At 39.9% G+C, this 24,065-nt stretch overlaps 2 long non-coding RNA genes across 3 annotated transcripts; both read left to right on the top strand.

Annotated features, from left to right (window-relative positions):
- Positions 1-1,715: 1,715 nt before the first annotated feature.
- Positions 1,716-6,575, top strand: LOC124484274. The gene is made up of 3 exons (XR_006957953.1): positions 1,716-2,097; positions 3,392-3,540; positions 4,361-6,575. It is a non-coding gene; the product is annotated as an uncharacterized LOC124484274 (long non-coding RNA).
- Positions 6,576-21,603: 15,028 nt separating this feature from the next.
- LOC124484558 lies at positions 21,604-22,937 on the top strand. 2 transcript variants are annotated; one of them, XR_006957975.1, is made up of 4 exons: positions 21,604-21,749; positions 21,932-21,972; positions 22,089-22,205; positions 22,767-22,937. It is a non-coding gene; the product is annotated as an uncharacterized LOC124484558 (long non-coding RNA). The 2 variants fall into 2 exon arrangements; XR_006957974.1 differs by lacking the exon at positions 22,767-22,937 and having other exon boundaries at positions 22,089-22,556.
- The last annotated feature ends 1,128 nt before the right edge of the window (positions 22,938-24,065 follow it).

Below are 24,065 nucleotides of genomic sequence, written 5' to 3'. Positions count from 1 at the left end.
TCTCTACCCCTCTCTGGTTCTATCTCTCCTTCCACACACACACACACACACACACACGCGCACACACGCACACACACACACACACATACGTGCACTTTCCAATACCCCCACCACCACCCCTCTGTCTGTCTACCTCTCAAACATACGCACAGTTTCACTCTCCCTTAGATAGAGGAGAACTGCTGCTGCATCTTAACAATACCTGGGAACGGAGTGGCCTTCTCTTAGCTATGCATTGAGAGGGAAGAAATCAATAACCGCATGTGTAACTAAGGCAGACTACCAAACTGGAATAGTGATAAGCCCCTCTTTTTCTTTACACACAGGTGAATATTGTGTATGTATAGTGTCTGTCTGTCTCTCTGAGAGAGATATCTGCTTATGTGAATCTGCACAGCTTGTGGATGTGTCTACCATTTGGGTATTTTTAGCATGCAGGCGTGTCCAGGTGTGTGTGTTGGTTTCAGATACATGTATTCCTCTCATAATGAAACATTCTGTGGTATCTTTGAGATGAAGCCTTCTCTGTGGACCCCTTAGTGTCCATGGTGTATCTCTATGTTGTACATACTTTAGTTTTAATCAGGGATTAGTCCAAAGAGTATAAAGAGCCATTATCACCTAGCAGTACACCTGAGCTCTCCATGTGATTACAGCCCAGTGGGTAGAAAAAGAGAATACAAGGCAATTATTAGAAACCAAAAACATTTCTTACAAAATAAACTTCGTACTGGGCTTTGAAGAGCTATATTTTGGCTGTCTGATAAACTTGGTTATCTGTTGCATTACATTTTGATCAAAACAAATACATTTTGGTCTAATAAACAAATCCACTTTGATACTGTGAAAAACAGACACCGCACAGATTGATGTATTATAAGGTCCAATGGAACACAACTTTACTTTAGTCTACTTACTGCACCTCATCATTTTCTTGTACCGTGTTTTGGTACTGATAAGCATACATGGGTTGCCATTGATTGCATCATTAATTTCATTACTAAATTATGTTTCATATCAAATGTTTTTAAGCAATTATATACTCTGTTTTTCCTGTTACATCTCCGACAAACCAATAGTTCCAGAACATCTCTTAAGGGCACATTACACAGCTGATTATGCTACTCTGTTAATGCAACCATCATGCAACCTCATCCACTTATTCCACTCATTATGATGGCAGATGTCAGACCTAATACATACAACACAGCATCATAAAGCATAGCCTAAATGAAAAGGATAATGTGGCAACAAATCTGAATCAAATGTTATTTATTTATAAATACATACCTGTAGTTTTATTGCCCTAGCTTTCCCTTTTTAAATAATGTGTTTGTTTAGGTATTTTCACTTTTAAAATGAACTTCCGGCCAAATATGTCCTATGCGTTTTTATGCATTGTTCAGGTATTCTTTACAAATTCAAATAGGCCTAACCAATTATAAAGTGTTCAGATAAAACTGTAAACGAGTCTATATGTTCATAAGCATATAGGCAAATTTGTGACCCCGGGCATAAGTTCTACATCTTAAAATGTTTTGTGGAGCGCACCAGGATTTCTGACAACGCACTTTTTCCTGTCATCTAAGCCCAAATTGGAGTTTAGAAAACTACAGTTTCCGCCTTATGATTCAATGAGAATTTAGGGAAACCTACCATGAAAGCATTGTGGGATTTGAAGTTGGGACCTGCACATGGGACACTTGCAAGCACTCGGTTGCAGCAGGACTTGTAGCCTAGGTAAAATATCAAGGCGGAGCGTTCAGTGCTAGGCAGGCAGATGCTTTCTGAACTTAAAGGCAATGTAATCAGCTAAAACGTAAATCGCCCATTGCCAGTTCAGAGAGCCATTTGCCTCCATCATTCCTGGACACTTCGAACCGAAAACAATCCGCAGGGCGCAATGCTTTTGCAAAGAAGAAGCACGTTTGTAGTCGATCAGCACGTCTGTGAAGCCTATTTGATTATATCTGGATAGATGAAAGAACAATTAACCTACTTCATTTACTCGAATAACATGATTTCTTTGCTGTTTTGATGGGGTGTTTCGCAGTCTGTTGATGAGTCCTTGACTCACTGTGTGACCATGTTTGTACGGTAAGGTTCGTGCTCTCTTTATCGATCAATTCATCTTCTTTTGTAAGAGCCCGAAATATGAATACATATGCAACACAATGTAGCGACAATGTATCACACCTAATCTTTTATAGGTTTTGTACCCGGTGGTATTTATTGGCCTAGTTAATGCTAAGAAAAAGATCATGCCATTTAGGACTATAGCCCAATAAACGCTAAAATGCTATGCTAAAAAAACGTTACTAGTGTTTTTTTTTGTCTTTTATCCTCACGTTTTGAACTGGACAGTGGCGTAGATGGTTTGACAAGAGTTATGATGTGCTTCAAAAATAAACCTATACAAAGGCCATTCATTTACTGGTGTGGAACTACAATTGGAAATCTTGTGTAGCTACCGACTTTAACGTTAGTGTGTGACGCACTATAAGCATAGTCCTGGATTTAATGAATGGGTAAAAAAAGAGCTCCTCTCCCCTTTAAGAGTGTACGACCCTGTCACGGAGGAGGCGTTAAGCCTAGAGGCAGAATTCAGCCAATTAAAAAACTCTGACCCCCCTCCAGAGCGCATGTCAAAGGAAGGGCGGGCTCAAGGCTTGAGCAATGTGTGCAGTTTCCAAGGAAACTGAATGTCTTGACCTCTCCGTATCCCTCCACCCTCCCTAAGAAAAATGATCAGTTTCCATGGAGATGACAGTACCTGCAAGCATGCTGTTATTCCCGTAAAGTGTGCCGATGAAATGGTCGGAAAGAAGTCTCAATAGCTGTGTGTAAAAAATAGAAAAAACGTGGTAATAGAAAAAACGCCTAATATTTTTTGGGCAAAAAGGCAGTTATTGGCATATGCACACATAGCCTATACTGTGTGTACCTATAATCTCTCTCTCTCTCTCTCTCTCTCTCTCTCTCTCTCTCTCTCTCTCTCTCTCTCTCTCTCTCTCTCCCTCCCCCCCCCCCCCTCTCTCTCTCTCTCTCTCCCCCCCCCCCCCCCCCTCTCTCTCTCGCTCTCTCTCTCCATATTTATATATAACCAGTTCTGAACCTTATACATTAGTTCTGAATCTTATAAACAACATCCAAAAGCACATCTTGACAATCTGAAAAGGTTCTCAAATGGAACCCTTATTTACAACCTTTTTTAAAGTATCAACACCATTGTTATTTTTATGTAAGGTATGACAATGTTTTTTATATATTTTTATTTTACTTTACATGCAGGCTTGTGTTTGTGTGTGTTACGACCCCCTATATCTCTACAACCCTCTATGTGTTAGAGCCAATGTTCTTGAATGAGAACCGAGTATTATGTGCTCTACAGTGCTCTCCTGTGTTTGCTGCTGCTGCCTCCCTGCATCTCCCCAGGAATGTGACTAGCCTGCAACCTGTTCAGACTTATATGCATGCCTGCCTCTTTGGGTGTTTTTGCCAAGGAGCCACCCCCACACCTGCAAGCAATGGCTAGAGAAGGTAGAGTGACGTATTGGCTGTAAGAATGTAACAGTCGTATTCCACTGCTGTAATAATGTTCTGTTAAGTTTGACAGTGTATGACGTTTTTGAGTATGAAATCATGATATCAGGTGTCAGGCAGAATGCTGAGTGAAAATGTTGAGTTGGTGTCCCCTTTTTTTGCATAGTTAATGCATCATCAAAATGTTGTCTTCCACAATGAACACACTAATTTACACAGAGCAGAGTAAAGAATTGTAAAACCCAAACAAAGCTTTTTAATATAATCCCTAAACTTGGTATTGAATCATGAACCTCTTCCTGTCACCCAAAGCATTTGTTTACATGTTTACAGAGTAGTAAAAAGGTTATTTACTATAGCTTTGTAGCCCCTTTTACACATTTTTGTTGCAAGAGCTAAGATCTATTTCTGCAAGAGCTCAGATCTATTTCTAACAACTTGGTAACCATGTTGATTGCCGCCCATGTTAGTCTTACACACAATGGCAGCAGTGAGGTAAGGAAAAGCATGGTGTCCAATGCAGGCATTTTTTCCCTGCTGAGATGAATAGTATAAAGAAGCTTGGAGGCCATGCACATTTTTGTTGCTTCATCTTTCCATCCAAATGTGGCATAAGCTGCAAGAAGGCAAAGTAACCTCTGCCCCAGTCTCTACTGGATCATCAGAATATCTAAATTTAGTGACCAAGGATTAGTGAAAGATTAGTAGAATATGGAAGTGGAACAACGGGATGTATAGAGCTGACCATAATCTCACATTAGACAAACATACAGTACAGTACGGTTACATTATTTTTCTTGTTGGTTCTTCTTTTCAGGTGTTGCATCATAGAGGACTATCATTCTGATTGGTTATTCCAATTTTCACCATTCTGGTTGGTTCAAAAAAACAAAACAAAAATTCTGGGTACCTTATAGATGACTAAATGAAATAAGTTAATTGCAACTAAAGTATTTTTGCAGATATTGTCTTTGTAAACCAGATCAAAATATTGCTTTAGCACAGACAATTTGTAGATTAATGTTTGAGTTGAAGATGTTAATGTTGAGAATATGCTCTATAATCATCAAGACGTTTCAAGTTTGTCCAAATAATCAGTGACCAGAAATATCTGCACTTGAACAATTCACCATCTATGCAACAGTTCTGCCGTTAATGTGATATTATACAAAGTGTACATGAGAGACCATAGTCATTGTAACTGAGGTAAATTAATTGTTCTCTAGCATAGACTCCTTCTCCCTGACATATTCCATGTGTTGGTTCAAACTTGCTGAAATGTTTTTATCAAAAATAAAAGTGAAACTGACATGGCTGTAATGTTCCCTCAAGGAACTCTGCAGGAAAGACAACATTAGTCCAATAAGCTTAATACAGAACAGCTACTTCCTCTATACTGTAAAGTGGAACATTTAAAATGTTGAAAACAATTAATTCTGATATTTCTTTTAGTTTTTGTATGACTTTTAGTCAGAAGTCAAGAGTCAGTATTCCTGACACAGACGATGGTTTCTTGAGACTAATGTCTGTGACCTGAAATGATTAGAGAATAGGTTCAGTCTTAGAAACTGGGCTTGTTATTAGCAACATTTTTTATACTGTCGTAAATAGTATTATCATTGATATGGTACAAAATCTTCAATATTCAACAATAAACACAAATCTGTGTTTGACCCTTTTTAATGTGCTGACTTAATGTAAAAGTTCACTCAGCCAGGACAGTGTCATGAGCTGCTCTTCTTGTTGCTCATACTTTGAAAAGAGAATCCTAGTCAGTGGATGTTTTCTATCATAAGTCCAAAGCCAGAGGCTGGCAACCCATTAGTAGACATTTAATCATCTAAATGAAATCACTTTGTCTAATTAAGACATCTCCAGCGCCACTTGCTGGTCTGGGAATTATGGCACTTAGCCATAAAAGATTCTGCCCTTGTCTGAAAAGGAGGAATGGCAAGCTCTGGACAGTGTGTGGACTGTGTCTTAAATGTTGTTCTTTGGTAGATCAGTGATTGAGGGTTTGTTTGAATCTCCATAGTGAGGTGGATTCCTGTCATCTACGATTGAGGCTTGTTTCCATCTTCAGACAGATTTTAACATGGGACCAATGGAGAAAGGGGAAAGTACATTGTGCCACATTTTCTGCACCAAAGTTGTTTAATGGTCACTTTCCGAATGGTTGTCAGCATTTTGTTGTATTAAATAATTGTTTATTCAGTTAGTATGCTGATTTACTATGATAACAGTGAAGTGAGCCAGGAATGAGTTTTATATGACTCAATGTTGTTACATTTATAATGAACCTGAAATGTACTCTGAATCCCCTCATTATGTGGCCTAGAGTGCAATGGTCCTCTCTCATGCAACACAGTGTGGTTACTCTTTAACAAGTCACAAAAGTGACATCATTCCTCAAATATTGCTTGAAGGTGACCAGGTAAAAAATAACTGATTTAATTTAATCGAAAAGTTAATCAATGTCCACAAAGTGACATTCTGTGTGCAATTAGTTCACCATAAATACAGTGTACATGTGGTAGTTCTTCAAAAAGGGTGAGTCATTTGTCTTTGAACAGCAATAGATTATCCGTAAATCTCAAAAACATGTATTAATACCTAACAACATTAAAGTTGAATTGGGATCACTGAGGTTCCATAAAACCAAAACAAGCTGAGGGTCTTAGTGTGTAATAACTACATCCAAATCAGAATGGTTAGGTCGTAATAAAGCAATGGCACAAATGTTCGTTTTAAAGCTCAGTCCAACACAGGGTTAACAAAGCAAAAACCAGATTGGCTGCATTCAGGAACTTACCAACCAAGATGATGTCATGTTTCCTGCTCATTGTGAAACTGCTTGTTTCATACCAGGAACACTTACAGTCTTGAAACAGAGTGAAGTTGAAACATGTTCGTTTAAACACTGCACCAATAAGGCGAATTGAAATCAGCCTACAAAACTTAAACAATATGACAACAGAAATGGGAACAAAAGCCTCATTTATGGTTTAAAAAGACAGTTGTATTAAAGTAACAAAGGCATTTTAAAATCTCACAATATATCTTACAGTAATAATTGTATGTCAGTAGAGTTTGAAGTTTCTGTGAAGTTGGTAGTGAATGTTGTTACTGTTGGGAATTGATGTGGAAGGAAAGCTGTAATATTGTGTAAGTATGACTGCAGTCATGTGGTGTACTCCCCTCTGCCTGAGTACACTCTCCTCCCAGTTCTCAAAGTCACACACGTACACATGCACGCACACACACGCACGCATGCACACACACGCACACACACACACACACACACACACACACACACACACACACACACACACACACACACACACACACACACACACACACACACACACACACACACACACACACACAATGACTCTCTCTGTAACATTAGACAATGCTTATGGACAGAACACACAATTACACTCACACAGAGTTACACATAAACTAATGAATACACATACACGTACATACACACAGATTTGGAGACTCATGTCTGACTCAAGATTAACCAGAAGCAGACAGAACATTATTGTCTAAAGGGACTTGAGACTATGATCAGTCTTGTGACCAAGGACTTGAGACTTGACTACTGTATTTCAAAGAATGAATTGTCACAAACACACATACGCACGTGCTCAAATACATCCATGTAAACATAATGCACAAACACTGTTGTAGTATCGTCTTCTGCACTGCTATACAAACCACGATACCCCCTCAACCATGTTCCTGACTCATCTGCATGGTCATGTTTGAATTTCCTTCCTTCCTTTCAACTTTCTGTCCTTCATTCCTACCTTCCTCAGGATCCATCACAGGACTAAATATTTGCAGTTTAGTTAAGTCAGTCATTTGTTTTAGGTAGCATTCATCGTTACAGGATTCAGACAAGGTATACATATCATCTGGAGTCTCTACAGACAACCAGAGAGTGAGAAGTCCTAGTGGACCACTCCCAGGAAGCACATCTCCTTATCCCTCTTTTGGGAAATCACACAGAGTGCTTCACAGTCTCAAATACCATTGGTGCTTTGCATCACTTCTCAATGTCTCTCCTTTTTCTTATTCATATTAGACACTCTAAGGGTCTGGCTTAGAGCCAAAGTCTCAAAGGTAAAGGATGATAGAGGAGAAAAACAAGCCCTTCATGTAAAAAGAATTCAGCAATCAATTTTCTTGAAGTTGCATATCAATGCTGTTCACCTATATATAGAGGCACTTACATCAGGTTAGATGATAAGAAGGATGTATATGTCTGTTTGTGTGTTTGTTGAAGTGTGCTTGAGACAGAAGACGTAAGGACAAATCAACACAGGCCTATGTGTTTCTGATGACAAAAAGGGGTTGATTGTGTGTGTGGTAATGTGAATGTGTGTTTGCACTGCATAATAAAATGAGGGATACAGCAAAAATGTGTGTGGGCACAAGTATGTGTGTACCTAAATCTTGTCGAACCAGTCTATGCACGTGTTTGTGACTCATACCATTGGAGTGAAGCAGCAGGAAGGAGTGTTACAGAGGCAAACAGGAGCCCATTCTAACCTAGTCTACCCTAGACCTCCCTATATTATGAAGAAGACATTTGCCTGTAAAAAATTGACAACCCGATGGACGACCCTAACTCTTGACCTTGAGTTTCTTTTTTGTCACCTGAAGTTTTGAGCCATTTCTTTTGGTTTCAATTTGGAGAGGGGAAAGCCACCTCCATTCCCCCCCACCCCGTAGATATAACTGTTTCTGTAACCTCCCCAAAAGTGTAAGGATAGGTTTTTGCTCATTTGCATGTCATTTGTGTACACACTACACTCTTTTGGGTTGGAAGGAAAAGTTATGTCAGTGATGTAAATTCTTATCCACCAAATAATGCTATGATTGCATAATATGCAATCTGGAACAACCTAGATTCCCGAGAGCGCTCCATAAACAAACACTTAGTTGCTAGGGCTAATTCTAAACACATGGCGGCACTTGCAACTCCCCCCCCCCCCCCTCCTAGAAATACACAGAAACATTTTCATGTTCCTGAAGCAAGGGTCCAGGGCTGGGCCGTCGCTACACTGTGTATTATGCATTATGTATGGTGAGTTGGGACTGAAGTTTACTCTTCTTCTGACTCTATGACTCTAGGTTTGCGTATCAGGGACACATTTGTGTGTTTAAACATCGGTGAGAATAAATTTATGTAATTGATTCATCTAAAGAATGTATGAGTTTTCCATATTTCAAAGATTGGTAGACTACTAGATTTTTTCTACAATCAGCTAATGATGAGTATCTCTATTTCACCTAGGATGTGAACCAGCAACCCTTTGGGTACTGACAGCTCTGGTGAAAGGGGGGATTCCCCTCCTTCACTACAACACATTAAACAAGTCTCTTAACAAATGAGACCTTGTCCAGCAAACTCATCGCTCAGGATTGTTCTACACATGTCTATCGCTCCTGCGGTGCGGTAAATCTCCACAGACACAACACGGCAACATTCATCAGTCCAAACAACACATTTATCAACAACTCCTCAGGAGTGAATGAGTGAGTAAGTAAGGGGGGGAAGAGTAAAACAGAGCAGGAAGAGATTAGCTTCATGTACTGGGCTGCAGGTTGATGAGTAAGTGAACTTTCATGTTCTTTTATTATTTGCTCTTCATATGTAAAACATATGTAGGTCAACTAAAAAAACTATACACTGAATGAGTTTGTTCTCCAAAGTATATATTTTAACATTTGGTCAAATGTCATAATCCTGTGTCTCTGTGTGTTTATGTGTGTGTGTATAATTGTGAAGGTGTAACTGTGTGTGTGTGAATGCTTTAAACACATGTCTATGTATCTGCTTCTGTGTGTGTGCATGTGTGTGTTAGCTCTGTAACTGTGTGTGTGCATGTGTGTGTGTGTGTGTGTGTGTGTGTGTGCATGTGTGTGTTAGCTCTGTAACTGTGTGTGTGTGTGCATTTGTGCGTGTGTGTGTGTATGCATGTGTGTGTGGATGTGTGTGTGTGCATGTGTGTGTGTGTGTGTATGTGTTTGTTAGCTCTGTAACTGTGTGTGTGTGCATGTGTGTGTGTGTGTGTGCATGTGTGTGTTAGCTGTGTAACTGTGTAGCTGGTGCTGGTCGTGGGTGAGCTTGTTTGAACTCTGCGGTTAAGCTGTTAGTCTGAGATGAATGCAAGGGGGGGTTAGTGGAGGAGGAGGAGGGGCTTCTATGAGCCTCCTTTGAAGTCTGACACAGGGGGTTTACCCCTCCCACCAGGGGGGACAGTGGCAGAAAAAATGCCCCAGAAAAAGGAGGGCGAGAAACAACTTTAAACTGCTTTGTCTCAACAAAAATGACAGGTTCCTGTCCTTTAAGCCCACCCTCCAACTTTTGACTGTGGGAGCAGTGTAAAATATTTGGTTGTACAGAAATATTGAAACAGCGTAGAATGTATTGTATTAACAGTGTTGTCAGCTATATTTCTAAATGACAAAATAATATTTAATAGGTTAACTGTCTTGTTTCTAGTTTAAGTTATGTTTGTGAGAGAATCTTTTAAAATTAGTTCCCCTTTCTGTGTTAGAATATAGTAGGGAAACTCCCTGCAAACATTTTGTGTTACACATAACCGGACAGCCTTTCCATTTACACTGCTGGAGCAGCTGAAAACAAGTTGATGCTCACTTCTTTCCACAAAGAAGCACCTAAACATTCTTTCATTGTAGACAGCCATATCAAAAGCCAGTTAGACTTTGAGATTGCGGAGGAAAATCAAGACAGAGCAGAGAGAGAGAGTACAGAAGGAGAAAGAAAGACCAGAAGGAGCGAGAGAGAGAGAGAGAGAGAGACTAGAGCAGGAGAACAAAGAGAGAGAAAGGGATAGAAAGAGAGAAATACCTGAGAAGAATTTCAGTGGAGATAAGCAAGGGGGCCGGGCTGGGATGCGTACAAACAGGCCCTCTGATGAATCAGCTATGGGTGTGCCTGTGGACTGCCTGCTCCAAGTCGGTCTACAGTGCTTGCATGATTTATTCAAAAATGAGTCATCACTTTTCACTTAATTACATTTCCTCTTATTTGGAAAAGTGTCTACTGTTAGCCTATTTAATATTATTCTAATTATTTGTATTTTTTCCTCCTGTTGACATCATCATGGCTCTTAAACCATAGGACCTGAGTAAGGATTCATGCTTAAATGTATTCCAATGTCCTGAGTGTAGGGTTGTGGGCGAGTACAGACGAGGGAAAAGAATGGTTGAAGCTGCGTCAGTCAGTCTAAAACAGTAAGACACCTATCTCCACTGGATAGGGCCATGAGTTGGCGTACAACACTCATCAGCAAATACACTTTAACCTCAGAGAGGATACTGCTCTCATTGTGACACAGAAACCCAACACCACCAACCTTGTTGTAATACAACTGGGGGAAAAATAAGGAGGGAGAAATATACTGTAGCTATGGAGGAAAAGTTTGAGAGCCCAATGTTAGCCCTGATATATATTTGTCGTTCCTGAAAGGGGGCCTTAAAGGCTACAGGTCAGCTGTCCATGGGTCTTAGACATGCTGTAATTTAACATTACCCTTTTGGACCCCTGTCCACTTGTGTGGTCTGCTTTTAAAAGCTAGATGATAAATGTTGAGAACATTCGCGTTTGTTTTCAACCTGAATGATAACTGTCATGTTCGTTTCAAGTCATATAAAACTTTTTGACCAATAAAATTGAAGTGTGAAATACACCTAAAGGGTCCAGTGAAAAACCAAATGCAATGGCTATGGCTAACACTAACGTACAATGGTTACAGGTTACTATACGTGGTTATAGACCCTCACTGCTCACATAACTCTTTCTTCTCATATTACTCTACTATAAACTATACTACTTTAAGCAATATCAAAATGATTGATATTCCATAATAGACATTACATAAAAGTTAAAGAAAACTAAATGTAGTTTACTTAAACCGCATACCGTTCCTGGTACTTACAGAACTACTTGGCTAAAGTTGATGCCTGTGAAAATCTTTCTCTTTAGATTTCCCTCTAGGGCTTTAATAGTATTGTCCTCTGTAACAAATAAACCTACCTTCTTTAAAGAAGTGTTAGGTAAGTCTACCATTCAGCTTGTTAGAGGTGTGTTATCTGTCACAGTCCCTAGTGGCTTATGTATTGATACCTATTGTGATCGCTTCTTTCCTGGAAAAATAGAAACTCACAGCAAAATGTATGTTTTTCCCTTAAATGCTAGAATAGCATGCAAGGATCTACTCACTGAGACCCAGTAAAAGTGTACATGATAGTGATAACTGACTAATCAAATTAATAGGCACGCAATTAGCACTCTGTGCTTAAATTTTGCATAGCTGTAAAAGTAGTTAGACTGTATTATTGATTGAAAAGTGAAAGCTAAAGAATTGGATAATCAAGAGGACAGTCACAGGCCAAATCTTGCGTGTGCATGAACAAAGTGCCCACAATTGTAACTTTGTTATCATGATAGTTATCATGAAGCTGTATGCATGTTTTTCATGCAGTAGGACATGGGACTGTGTTCAGCTTCCTGACTTCAGTTCCAAAACCGAGTCTAAACTGGTCAAGGATTGGGCCTCACTTCAAATACAAGGCAAAGTTTCGCGAAACAGTAAACACAACTCTTAAAAAAAATAGCAAAAGTAAAAGAAAATCATGTCAGACTAAATTAAAACAGTTGGTCACAACTTATACAAATTACCTCCACAAATGGAACCACTTCTGCAGGTGTGCAAAACGTCTTTGCACTGTTGTCCAATCAACGACCAGTGCTGATTCATGGATAAAAGAGGTCACCTCTGGGTTTGTGTTTGCAAGGATGGACCACACAAGGGGGCGAGGCCAAAGGAGCGGTAGACGTTTCATAGAGGAAGATGGGTTCAGATGGAGATCGACAAGGTCAAATCCAGTGAATGTGTAGTGTACTGAACAATGCCTTTTTTTTGCAGAGATTTGATAGCTTGGTGTATTTTATTTATATTTCAGAGTCTGTATTTCATCTGTATTTCAGAGTACATTGGATTTGTAAAGGAGAAAAAATAAAAAAATGATAAATAAAGCCTTTTGATTCTTGAAATGTATGCTCATCAATTTGTAGGACAACAATAATAATAATAATCCAAATAATAAATGTCATGTTGTGATATGTCTACTTGCTTTTTAAATAGTACATACTATAACGTTTTAACAAATTGCCAAGACACCAATAAAAGGGTTAGTGTTATGTATTGATAATTGTTGTTAGTATTTGTTGGACCATTGTAATGATTGATTAAAATAACTTTTCATGATACAGTATTTCAAGGTGTATGTTTGGGTGGCGGTTGTTGAGTTTGTGTCAATCATTTTTGGTTTTAACAGTCTTTTCAAATGACATGTCAAAATCATTCAATTAGCGGCTGTTAATTGTTTTAAAAATTGATTTCTAATTGGAAAAATGTGCTTGAGCTATCGAAAAAATAACACTATTACTAGCCCCACTCTTCCCAGAGAATTGTCACACTATGGCTTTTCACCAGACCCACAGTTGTAATTAACCTGATTTAGTTTCAACTAGCCAATTACTAGCCAATTACCAAATATTTGAATCAGGTGGGCCAGATTAGAATGAAACGTTGGTGAAACCCTACAGGACGGTAGCTCACAAGGAATAGGGCAGCCATACACTATTGGGATTGTATAAACATGTGACCAGCGGTCACATGGACAGCATGGCATCAATAGAGCAGCTGGGCAGTGCTGCTAGGTGAGAGACCACCATGGGTGTGTGAGGTGCTAAGTGGTTTCCGATGTTCTGTCCTGTCTGAGAAGAGACTACCTGCTTTCCTCTTTCAGTATGTTCCTCTGTCTGTCAGTCTCTTCATTCTACTACTCTCTCTCTTTTTCTTCACTTTTACCATGTACCTAACCGTCCACTACTTGCTCCATCTTTTTCACTTTTGCTTCCTCCCTACTAATGTTTCTCTTTGTCTCACTTCAACTCCCTCCCTGTCATACCCACTTACAATGTCTCTCTCCCTCCTAAGAACACTTAGTCTGTTACTGTCCATGTGGTACCATTACTACAGTAATACAACAACCCTGCAACTAGTACACAACTATACGTTTTCACTTTGTCTTAAAAGGTCATTTATTTCGACAACCATTCTGTTTATTCTAAATTCAAGTTTTGCAAGACACACAAGACACATTGTGTGGATGGTGATAAATGGGATAATGCATGTGGTTCTGGAACAAGCTTTCCTGTCTCGTCATTGAAAAACTGCACTAGGTCACTATTTGCTTAGTGAGATTTTTCCTTGTTCCCATACTATATCCTAAAATAATGCATTAAATAACCAGCATGTTCCTGTTGAGGGTTGATCGAAAAAAAAGCTAAGCGCATTCCATGTTTTTTCGATTTCATACATTTCCACACCAGGTTCCATTCACACTTTATTTAATATTGACAGAATAGACGTAAGGCCCTATGTTGCCAGTGCATAATTATAGTGCTTTTCAATGTCTTAAGGCAATCCTTAATGTTACGTTTGCGGGATAGATAATACATGTGCACCTGCTTACATTTTAAAGATCAGTTAAATCTGAGACTGGATGCTAAGAAGGATGCTTTCAAAGAGTATTCAAACAGGGCCCTGGTGGGTGTGTGTGTGTCTGTGTGTGTGTGTGTGTGTGTGTGTGGGAGTCCCCTGGGAAAGGTGGAGCGAAAGTGAGTGGGTGTGTGTTTGTGTGTCAGGTATTTTCCACTCAAGAAGCTGCAGCTTTAGTGCCTCCAGTGGCTGATTTATGACTCTTGTTTAACCGTCCATTAAACTCACAGTCACAGAGAGAAAAACCCATGTATAGTAACACACCCTGAGTTTCCTGCCATTCATGCACCCCAAAACGCTGTCACAGTCCTCTCATGCACACCTGCACACAGAAAACACACACACACACACACACACACATGCACTTGCATGCAGGCATGTACACAATCCTCCCTCATGTGCAAACATTCACATGCACACACATACACAGACTTTCCCTGAATTATCATTATTTATTTTCTCCATCTCTCCTCGTGTAGTGTCTGGGCAAACCCTGTGGCATTCGCTGTATGTGATGGTAAAGGGAGATCCTGATGTGGTAGGCAGCAGTAAATGGTGACAGAGTCAGTCAGATGGACACGCCATGGTAGGAGACAGGGCAAGGCATACCGTCTCCTCAGAACAAACTGACAGCAGCATCCATAGACAACACAGTCACAAGAGTGGAGACAGCGGGAAGAAGAAAGACATAGGGTGTGAGCTTATGAGCAAAGACATGGTGTTGATGAGACACTCCAATTAAATGAAATGACATTTTCTTAACAGCTCAAGCACATTTGTCCAAACAGACAACATTTGTTGTATCAGCTTGAATGAGTGACAGTTAATTTAAGTTACTATGAACATGGGTGATGTAGATGGTAACATGCTTCAGGAATACACTGCATGTAATACATGATAAAGTATTAAAAAGGAGTATTTGAGACAAACCTTTAACATAGTCACCTGTAACCTGTCAAATTTGTTTCGTGAAAATGCATGTTTGTTAGCAGGATATCATTAGGATAAATGGGGTATATTACTGTATTTAACAGTTATACAGTATATTGTAAGAGTACAGGAATAATTAAAGCAAAAGTTATTTATTCTAGACTGAATGAGGTCTAGGGAGTCAGGTGGCTGAGTGGTTAGGAAATCGGGCTAGTAATCAGAAGGTCGCTGGATTCGATTCCTGGCAGTGCCAAATGATGTTGTGTCCTTGGGCAAGGCACTTCACCCTACTTGCCCTGGGGGGGAATGTCCCAGTACTTACCCAGTACTATGACTAAATGTAAATGTAAATGACAACTCTGAAATTTGCTAGAGTGACTAAAGGCCAGTACAGATAAAACAGTTTGTATTAAGAGATTTATGATCAGGGTGACATTTACCATTGCTGTTATACTGACAGAGGTTAAGACCAAAATGAGAAAGTGAGTGAGTATTCGTGTTTTGGGTTAACATCAATTGTGTTGTTGCGCCAACTCCGATTTAAGAATGATTTGGCATGGGTAGTAGTCGTCTTTGGCTGTGGCTCATTCCAAAACAACATCCCCACTTCACTGCCCTCTTTTGCCCAACTTTGTCTATGCATCAGCTCTAGGACAAAACTTTTGGTATGTATGCTAGTTTGTAGTGATTTACTTTGAACCCATTAATTCAATGAACAAAAATAGGTGGTGGATGGATTTAATTCACATGCTGAATCCATCCTGTTGGAATCATGCTCACAGGATTCCTTAAGTAAAGCTACAATGATGGTATCATCTTCACATCCTACACTTTTGTCACTTTGCCTAAATAACATGCAATAAGATGGTCTTGTCAGCGGAACAAGATTATTAACCAAACCCCAACATTTTCATATTCTGGTCTGTAACCTCCAATGAATGGATCCATGGCTCCATCGCTTAGTGCCACTCAACATGGCAGCAAATACGTTCATATATTTACAGGCCTGATTATTTTGGGGGTTATGAGAGATAAACTAGAAATATTACTTATTTTACTGATGACAACTAATATTGGTAATACAACTAATATATTACATTTTGGAAAAAAATTGCTAAGCATTTTCTTCTAACAGTGCAGAACACACAACTTTATTTTGTCAACAAAAGGTCCAGTATAATGATAGTCATATACAATTATTCCATCATTTAAAGAAAGGAATTTGAAACTGAGACCAAGTGTGCTTGTTTACAAGCATGTACATGTGTGAGTGTGCCCATGAATGTTGGTCACAGTGGAACCAGGATAAGCAGAACACCTTATACTAACCACATACAATTCTACTTCCCAATCTAATTGATGCTAATAATAAATGTGGAAACCGTAAAAGAGAGGGCGAATAGGGACAAAGTGGCTAGTTAGCGTCATGAGAAAAGTATGTGTGCAGATCACATACCAAATCTCTTAACTTGCCTCACTCTATCCCACCAATGCATTTCTAGTCATTCATTTCTGATTACTAAGTACACACCTTCACACTGTATTTCTCATTCATTGAACAATATTTAATTGTTTTCTCTGCTCACATTCTAAATACTGCAAATATACATATTACAAATGATGGAAGTAAATTGCTAAACAGTCTCTCTCTTTCTCACTTGGTTGTCTTATAGGAGCTCATCTGTTTGTTGGAACGTGAATCGGCAGCTACTCCCATGTCTCAATGAGAGAGGGAAGAACACAATGAGCAGGAGAGGGACATAGAGAGAGAGAGAGGAAAATAGGACAAGTTCCGCTAAACTGCTAAGACTGCTGTTTGTGAGTGAGGTTATTCTGTGTACAGCTTTATTTTCTTCTCTTTCCACCCCCTCGCCCTCGCTTTCTCTCTCTCTCTCACTCTCTCTCTTTCTCTCTTTATCTCTCTCTACCCAGCCCCCTCTCTCTCTCCCTCTCATTCTCTCTATGGGTAGCAAAGGCTTGTTACATAAGACTGTATGCTGGATATTTCAAGTGCTCTAAACCATCAACAACATACATGCCATTGAAAAGAGACATAATAATCTAAAATAATATTTTCCATTACTGATTTTTTAAATTTTTATAATTGTATTCACAGACTTTGTGTTTCAACATAGCTAAAGGTTCTGTGAATTAATGTAAACAAGTTCAGCCCTAGTTCAGTTAAAATAGACCCATAGAATTTCACCTGTTGGCGATGTTAATGACATATTTTGGACCTGTGATAACTGCTCCAGGCAGAGATCATATGTAGATGTTAGGCATCATCTCAAATGCTTACAATACTAGAGAGCAATGTTTCTGTTTGGTGGCTATTCAATTTGGTGGCTATTCAAATTCAAAACGGTCTGCAACATGCTAGAATAGTGGATAGTTTAGAGTGCCATATTCACATGACCTGTTAAGGACACTGCATTCAGCAGGTCATCTGTAACACATGCGACTTGTCAATATTGTATTATGTAAACAATGAAAAAGTGAGGTAAAGTTTTGAGTGCTGCAGGGTGGAAGTCAGAACAAGGATGTCACAAATGCTTAATATAATTGGGTTGCCTCTGAGAGACTATCGATGCAGAAGGCGTGGGGAAGATGGATGGAGTAGTACAATGTCTGGCCAGTAATGCAACACTGAAGTTAGTCTAGATGTGGAGTGTGCATGTTTTTGTGTGTGATTGTGACTGCTATGTAGATGAAATGCCTCTTCTACTAACAGATTAGAGACTAAACAATTGTAGTTGAGACACTGAATTACATTCATGACTCCATAATGCCATCTTGATTCAATGTTGCATCAAGCACTTTGTCTGCTACCTCACTTGTATGCAGTGCTCCTGACAGAGGACAGATGCGCTGCCCTGCAGATGTCCATGTGGGTTTGATCCTCCAGCCCCTCCACTACCACTTGGTTCACTAGGGATTAACTCTAGCAACGTCATCGGCTAAATATTTGACCTTATTTTCAGTCTCAGGAATTATGTCAGCATGTATAATTTCCATTGACTCAAGCTACAATAGGAATATGTTCAACAAAGAATTTATGTCAAATCACTGACTTCATTTACTAGGTCTAAATCATTTTCTGTGAAGAATCTACTGGGAACATTGTATCACACACAGAGGAGATCTAGTATCCTTGGTGTTTGAATGTTTTCCTTTACTCATACCATGGCATATTAAAAAAACATGTAATAAATGCATTTTATTTTTATTTTAGTTGTAATTTTCGTGGTATTCACGATAGAATGTATATATATTTGCTCTGTCAATATTGTGAAAATGAGGGGTGTGGTCATTGCTACTATATTGTATTATTTGCTTATTGCAGTTCCATTAATGTTTTCACATTATGTGTACTTTGATGGCAAACTCTGTGAGGGGCCAGTGTATGTCCATGACAATCAACCAAACAAAACTTTGCCAATGATGCCTCAACGTTTCTATGATATATGAAGCATGTGAGAGTATGTATATGACATCAGTGTAAAACAAGGTACTGAAACAATGGGACCCAGTTTGAAGCCGGTTGGGTGACTTCTGCTCATTGACATGAATCTAGCCAGGCCAGTTTCTCCAGTCTTCTGGCTATGCCATGTGCATCAAAGAGATGCAGTTCACACAGTGGGCATTTTTAATTAGGTCACACTACTCTGTCCTGGTTTCTGTCTCTCTTTTCTCTTCTTGTCTGTCTCTCTCCCTTTCCGTCCCTAGTATCGGATCTGCTAGCCATAAAAATACAGGAAGAGAAGAAAGCATTGAGCAGAAAAAAATGCCCTCTTGGTGAGACTGCTGAGAGGGAGGATACGCGGTAAAGGCTTGGTAGCTTGAAATAGTCATCTCTATATTTGGTTCGACAGCAAAACTCTCAGGGAAGAAAAATTGCATTTCTGTTTACAAGGCATGGAGGGATACATTGTAAGGTCCAAGAGGCCCTGAAACTTGGAAGCCCCTTCAGTGACCGTCTCGCTCCCTCTCCCTCTGCCTCTCCCTCTCCCTCTCCCTCTCCCTCTCCCTCTCCCTCTCCCTCTCCCTCTCCCTCTCCCTCTCCCTCTCCCTCTCCCTCTTCCTCTCTAATCTATCTATCTATCTATCTATCTATCTATCTATCTATCTATCTATCTATCTATCTATCTATCTATCTATCTATCTATCTATCTATCTATCTCTTTCTCTCTCTCCTGACAGACAGCAGACTGCCCCCTGGCTGGCAGACTACCTCTAAACACTACCTTAAACAATGGAGACAGAACAATACAACAGAACAAAACAACAGCAAATAACACCCAATTGTAGTGTCCGGTCTTCAAAAACTAGATTTTAACATTCTTGTTTATGGCATATTCCAGTAATGAACAAAATGTAAAATGATGTAAAGCCTACTAATTCAAAAAGTCTGCCTAAGCGTATTATCATTTGTTCAATAATGTGGTTTCAACTATGGTGTGCCTAGACTTGTTGCATTCAATTACATCCTTGTTGCCTGGTTCTCAGACACAAACTGTGTCGTAGACAACCTAGAGAGGTTTTGAGATGGAGACAGACAGATGGAGGCAGATGCCCAAATGTTTTATTGTTTAGTGAGGCAGAGTCTGTCTCCATCTTTCGACTTGTCTAAATCTCAACTTAAGAGATAAGACATGAATCTCTTGAGAACTAGGGCACCAAGTTGTCCTTTATAAATGCTGCATTCAGCACTGCTACTTAATCAACACATTATAGACAAAATAAGTTACATTAAATATATATTATTATGTCATACTTGGATATTTAAGTGGGTAAACTTTGTTTGTGTTGTTGTCATTGCATGTTATAGGACCTTTATTCTGAAATTGGAAGTGATTGGAACGTTGTATTTTTCAGATCCTGTTCCATCAATTCAAACAATGTTACTAAACATCTTGCTTTTCTTCAGAGCTTTTAAAACATAGTTTTACTTAGGATAACATACAACCCAACAGTGGCAAAGGATTAACACAGCCATCACAAAGCCTAAAAAATATAGGCCTACTTATTATAGTATATACACCTTTATATGGGCTCATGACAAATAGGAAAAACCTGCTAAGCTGAACGACATGACATTCAATAAATATATGGTTCAGTAAACCATAAAAAAAAAATCTCTGACACTTTATTGCTGAATGAAAGTTGCCTACTGGGTTATTGTGCATGTGTGTGTCTTTGTCAGAAGGGTTTATCATTTGAATATGAGAAAAGGCTAAACCATGAATACACCACCATTTTGTAATGTTGCACAATTTTTTTTATCTTCATGGTATGAGTCTTAGCACAATCAAAAGTTTACAGAAAAAGGTAAACATGTATTTTTTTTCTTCTGGAGGCTATCAAGCTCTCAGACTGACCTTCTGCCTTCAGTCTACCGTCAGTGTGGAATCTGCAGAGTATGGATGTGTTTGTTTGTGTCTGTGTGCTAGCATGAAACGGACCTGCAGGCTGCGTTTTAAGAGTGCTTCAAGTGTCAATCTTGCTTCATGTGTGTGTGCGCTTGTGCGTGAGAGTGAGGAAGCTGCAGATCGGCATGCGTGTGATTATCCCATCTTTCATCTTACACTGTGCGTGTGTGTGTGAGAGAGAGAGAGAGAGAGAGAGAGAGAGAGGGAGAGAGAGAGAGAGAGAGAGAGAGAGGGAGAGAGAGAGAGAGAGAGAGAGAGAGAGAGGGAGAGAGAGAGAGAGAGAGAGAGAGAGAGAGAGGGAGAGAGAGAGAGAGGGAGAGAGAGAGAGCAAATGAGGGAGAGTGTTAGGTCTCCGCCCCATCTGTGTGCTCCCTGTGCTGATTGGCTGGCGTTTCCATGGCGACCACCGCTCCGGAGAAAGGCGGGGTGCGTGTGTGTGTATTTGTATGTGTGTGCGTGCGTGTGAGGATGGGGAGGGGGCGCGGTGGAGGGAGGGAGCAGCTGCACGGCAACACTGGCTGGGGCTGTAGCTCCGTCTCACGTCCCCTTCTGAGCGGTGTGAGAGGCAGCCTGGCAAGTTCAGCTAGGCAGACAGGGTTGGGGGAAGAGAGAAATAGATTGCAAAAGAGGGAGGGAGCAAGAGGAAGAGAGAGGAGGGCAGAGAGAAAAATGGCCCACAGCAAAACGTACAGCCCAGAGACAGCACCCTCCACTGGGGGAGCAGGGGAAGGGAGATGGCACAGAGAGGGCGTAGAGTTGTGAAAAGAAAGTCAGTGGTAGAGAGAGACAGATACAAATGTATGGAGATCCTAAATATATGGAGACCCTAAAATAAAATATATTACTATTTTGATGATGTGCTTTTTTTATGGTCACATAACTGCTCTCAGAAACAATTTGTACACACATGATCACTGTAATTGAAACTGTGCCATATGAATTGTACCAAGAGAAGATAAGGTACAATGGATAATGTAGAAAGAAAGTGTAAAATCTAAGACAGGTTTGCACAGGTGGGCCTCTTCCCATTCCTCAGCCCCTCGAACATGTACATACACACACTAAACCTTTACCTCATTCCTGTTGAGACACGTTCACAGAGGATCTCTGAGTTCTCTTTAGACCCTCGTTGATGGTTCCTGTCCTGAGAGAGAAGAACTGACATCATTTATGAGAACTACAGCCCCTGCTGTTTGAAGCCTGAACATACCAACAGCTACTGAGGAAAGAACCTAAGGTTTGTGACAGACCAAATGCTTTTTTGGTGGGCAAGTGTGACGGGCATAAGAACAGTGTTGAGGCCCTTGTTCACCTGTACACATTTAATTATTGTTTATTGTATATAATAGCAGTTGTTTGGATCAAATAAATACAATACACATAAACGTGATGATAATACTGTTGTTTGACTCTCAATAGAGTTACCGTCATCTCAGGTTCTTGAGAACCTTACTGGTTTGGTAAGTTTTCTCAACTTAAAAAACACTAAAAAACAGCAATTTTCTGTCATGTTCAGCTCACAATCCTCGTCACTGAATGACAGACATTGATGTTTCAAGTACTTTGATTGTTTCAGCAAAAAGATTGGGAACCAACGTCTGTCTGGACGATTCCTGAAATCCCCCATTCCACAACTGGATTCCAACAGCTGTTCCCTGAGTTGAATACAAACAGCTCTCGGAACCCTTACATCGTCAGAATCTTTTTGTTAATATTTTTTTTTACATAGGATGTTGTTTTGGTGATTCCTGTTTTGTAACTGAGGAGGAGGTCCCTGGATTACTCGTAGATTGTCTGATGAGACATCCTCTTGTTTAAAAAATAAATAATTGCTTTCAGATCAACAGGAATCTATTAACTGTCAAACTGTTTATTAAAATAAAATTTTCCTAACAGCAAATTCAGGTTTTTGTTTAGCAGATTTAAGGACTAAATGTTAATAGATGATGTGAAGCTAAAGTTGGCAATTTTGAATCTGCACCTTATTGAAGCGTTTCTTTATCCAAGTCTAATAAAATACAACCCTTCTCAAAATTGGGCAAAATATTTTTTGTGCACGTATTTTTCTCCTACCATGCTAGTAACATAACATGCAAGCTAATATTGAGTTTAAGTATATGGATAATGAACAATAATGTGCTATACAAACAATTTGATCTATAAAAACTTGTCCCCTTTTGTGTTACTAATCATCTCCTGTTTTCTCTCCTCCTCCCTTCTTTCCTTTATTTTGACCTCTCCTTCTGCAACCCAGTTTCTGCAGACTGCTTGTTGGAAACCCTCACCCCACTGGCTTACTATGGAAATACCTCAGCGAACAGTGGAATGCAGCAACAACAAAGGCCTCTAAATCGCTGGGGCACTAATGCTTGCTAACACTGCAATGATAGTTTCTCAATGAATAGAGTGCTAACGCTAGCCAGTGCTAGGTGTGTAGGTGTGTCTGTATGTATGGGCCAGAGAACATGTGGACAAGGTTCTGCTAACCTCTCAGCCCCCCCAAAATAACATAAATAAAACTGTAATAACATCTTTTGTGTTGAACTGTGCAGACAGAGGATAAGAAGAGGGTAAAATGCATTGTAAGGAGGAGGGAAGAGTGTGTGTGTGTGGGGTTTGTGTGTGCCGTGATGGAAAGGAAGAGAGAAAAAGGGAGGGCCTTAACGGACGATAAACAAATCTTGACATGTTCCCCCATGCTCATTTGCATAAAGGCCCCTCGGGCAGTTGACGGGCGGCACTGCAGACGATGCTGGCACTCCTCTCCCTGTTCCTTCTGCTTTAAGACTGCTGGAGAGATAGAGGGAGTTCATGGGGGAGGGAGGTGATGGTAGGATGAGGAGGGGAGGAAAGGATGGGGAGGGGTGCAGTAGTTGCAGAAGAAGAAGAAGGGAAAGGAGAAGGGTTGGCCGGTGCATTGCGCTCCCCTGTGTTCTAATTGAGATATATCCTCCAAACTGCAGCCTCTATGAGGCAATGGAGCGCACACAGACAGAGAGGGAGAGAGAGACACACACACAGAAAAATGAGAAAGAGGCAGAGGAAGGGAAAAGAGGGAAAGGGAGGGGGGGTGAGCTGGAGACGCACAGGGAAGTGATTTGTAGTTGTGATGACACCTTGTGTGTCAAAAGTGCCTGTACATTAAAGGGAAGCTGGTAAATACACTCTTCAGTGTCTGCAGCAGTGTAAAGATAGGCTCTGCACAACGGGTTAAGCATTTGGTCTACTAACTTAGTTACTTTTCTCTGTCTCAACATAACATGTCATTTGTACAATAACATAATATTTATACAAAATGTTGAAGCCGTTCAAAAGACTTATGGCATACTAGTGTAATTGCAACAATAGTTTCATAAATGTGGATGTTCAAGGAAGTGTTTCGTTCTATATGAGAGCTGTACATCAACACACGCTTGTCTGGGAAAATATTGTTCACCTTAGAGAATTATGTATTGTACTACCATCTTATATTTGTATTTCAAATACAAATGTTAATGTATGGCAACATACAGTAAAGAAACCAAATGCTTTCTTAGTGAGATCCTTTGGATTT

Source organism: Hypomesus transpacificus, chromosome 22 (assembly GCF_021917145.1).
Source record: "Hypomesus transpacificus isolate Combined female chromosome 22, fHypTra1, whole genome shotgun sequence".
NCBI classification, from domain to species: domain Eukaryota; kingdom Metazoa; phylum Chordata; class Actinopteri; order Osmeriformes; family Osmeridae; genus Hypomesus; species Hypomesus transpacificus.
Note: the sequence above shows the minus strand (reverse complement) of the source record. Positions and strands in the feature narration are given on the sequence as shown.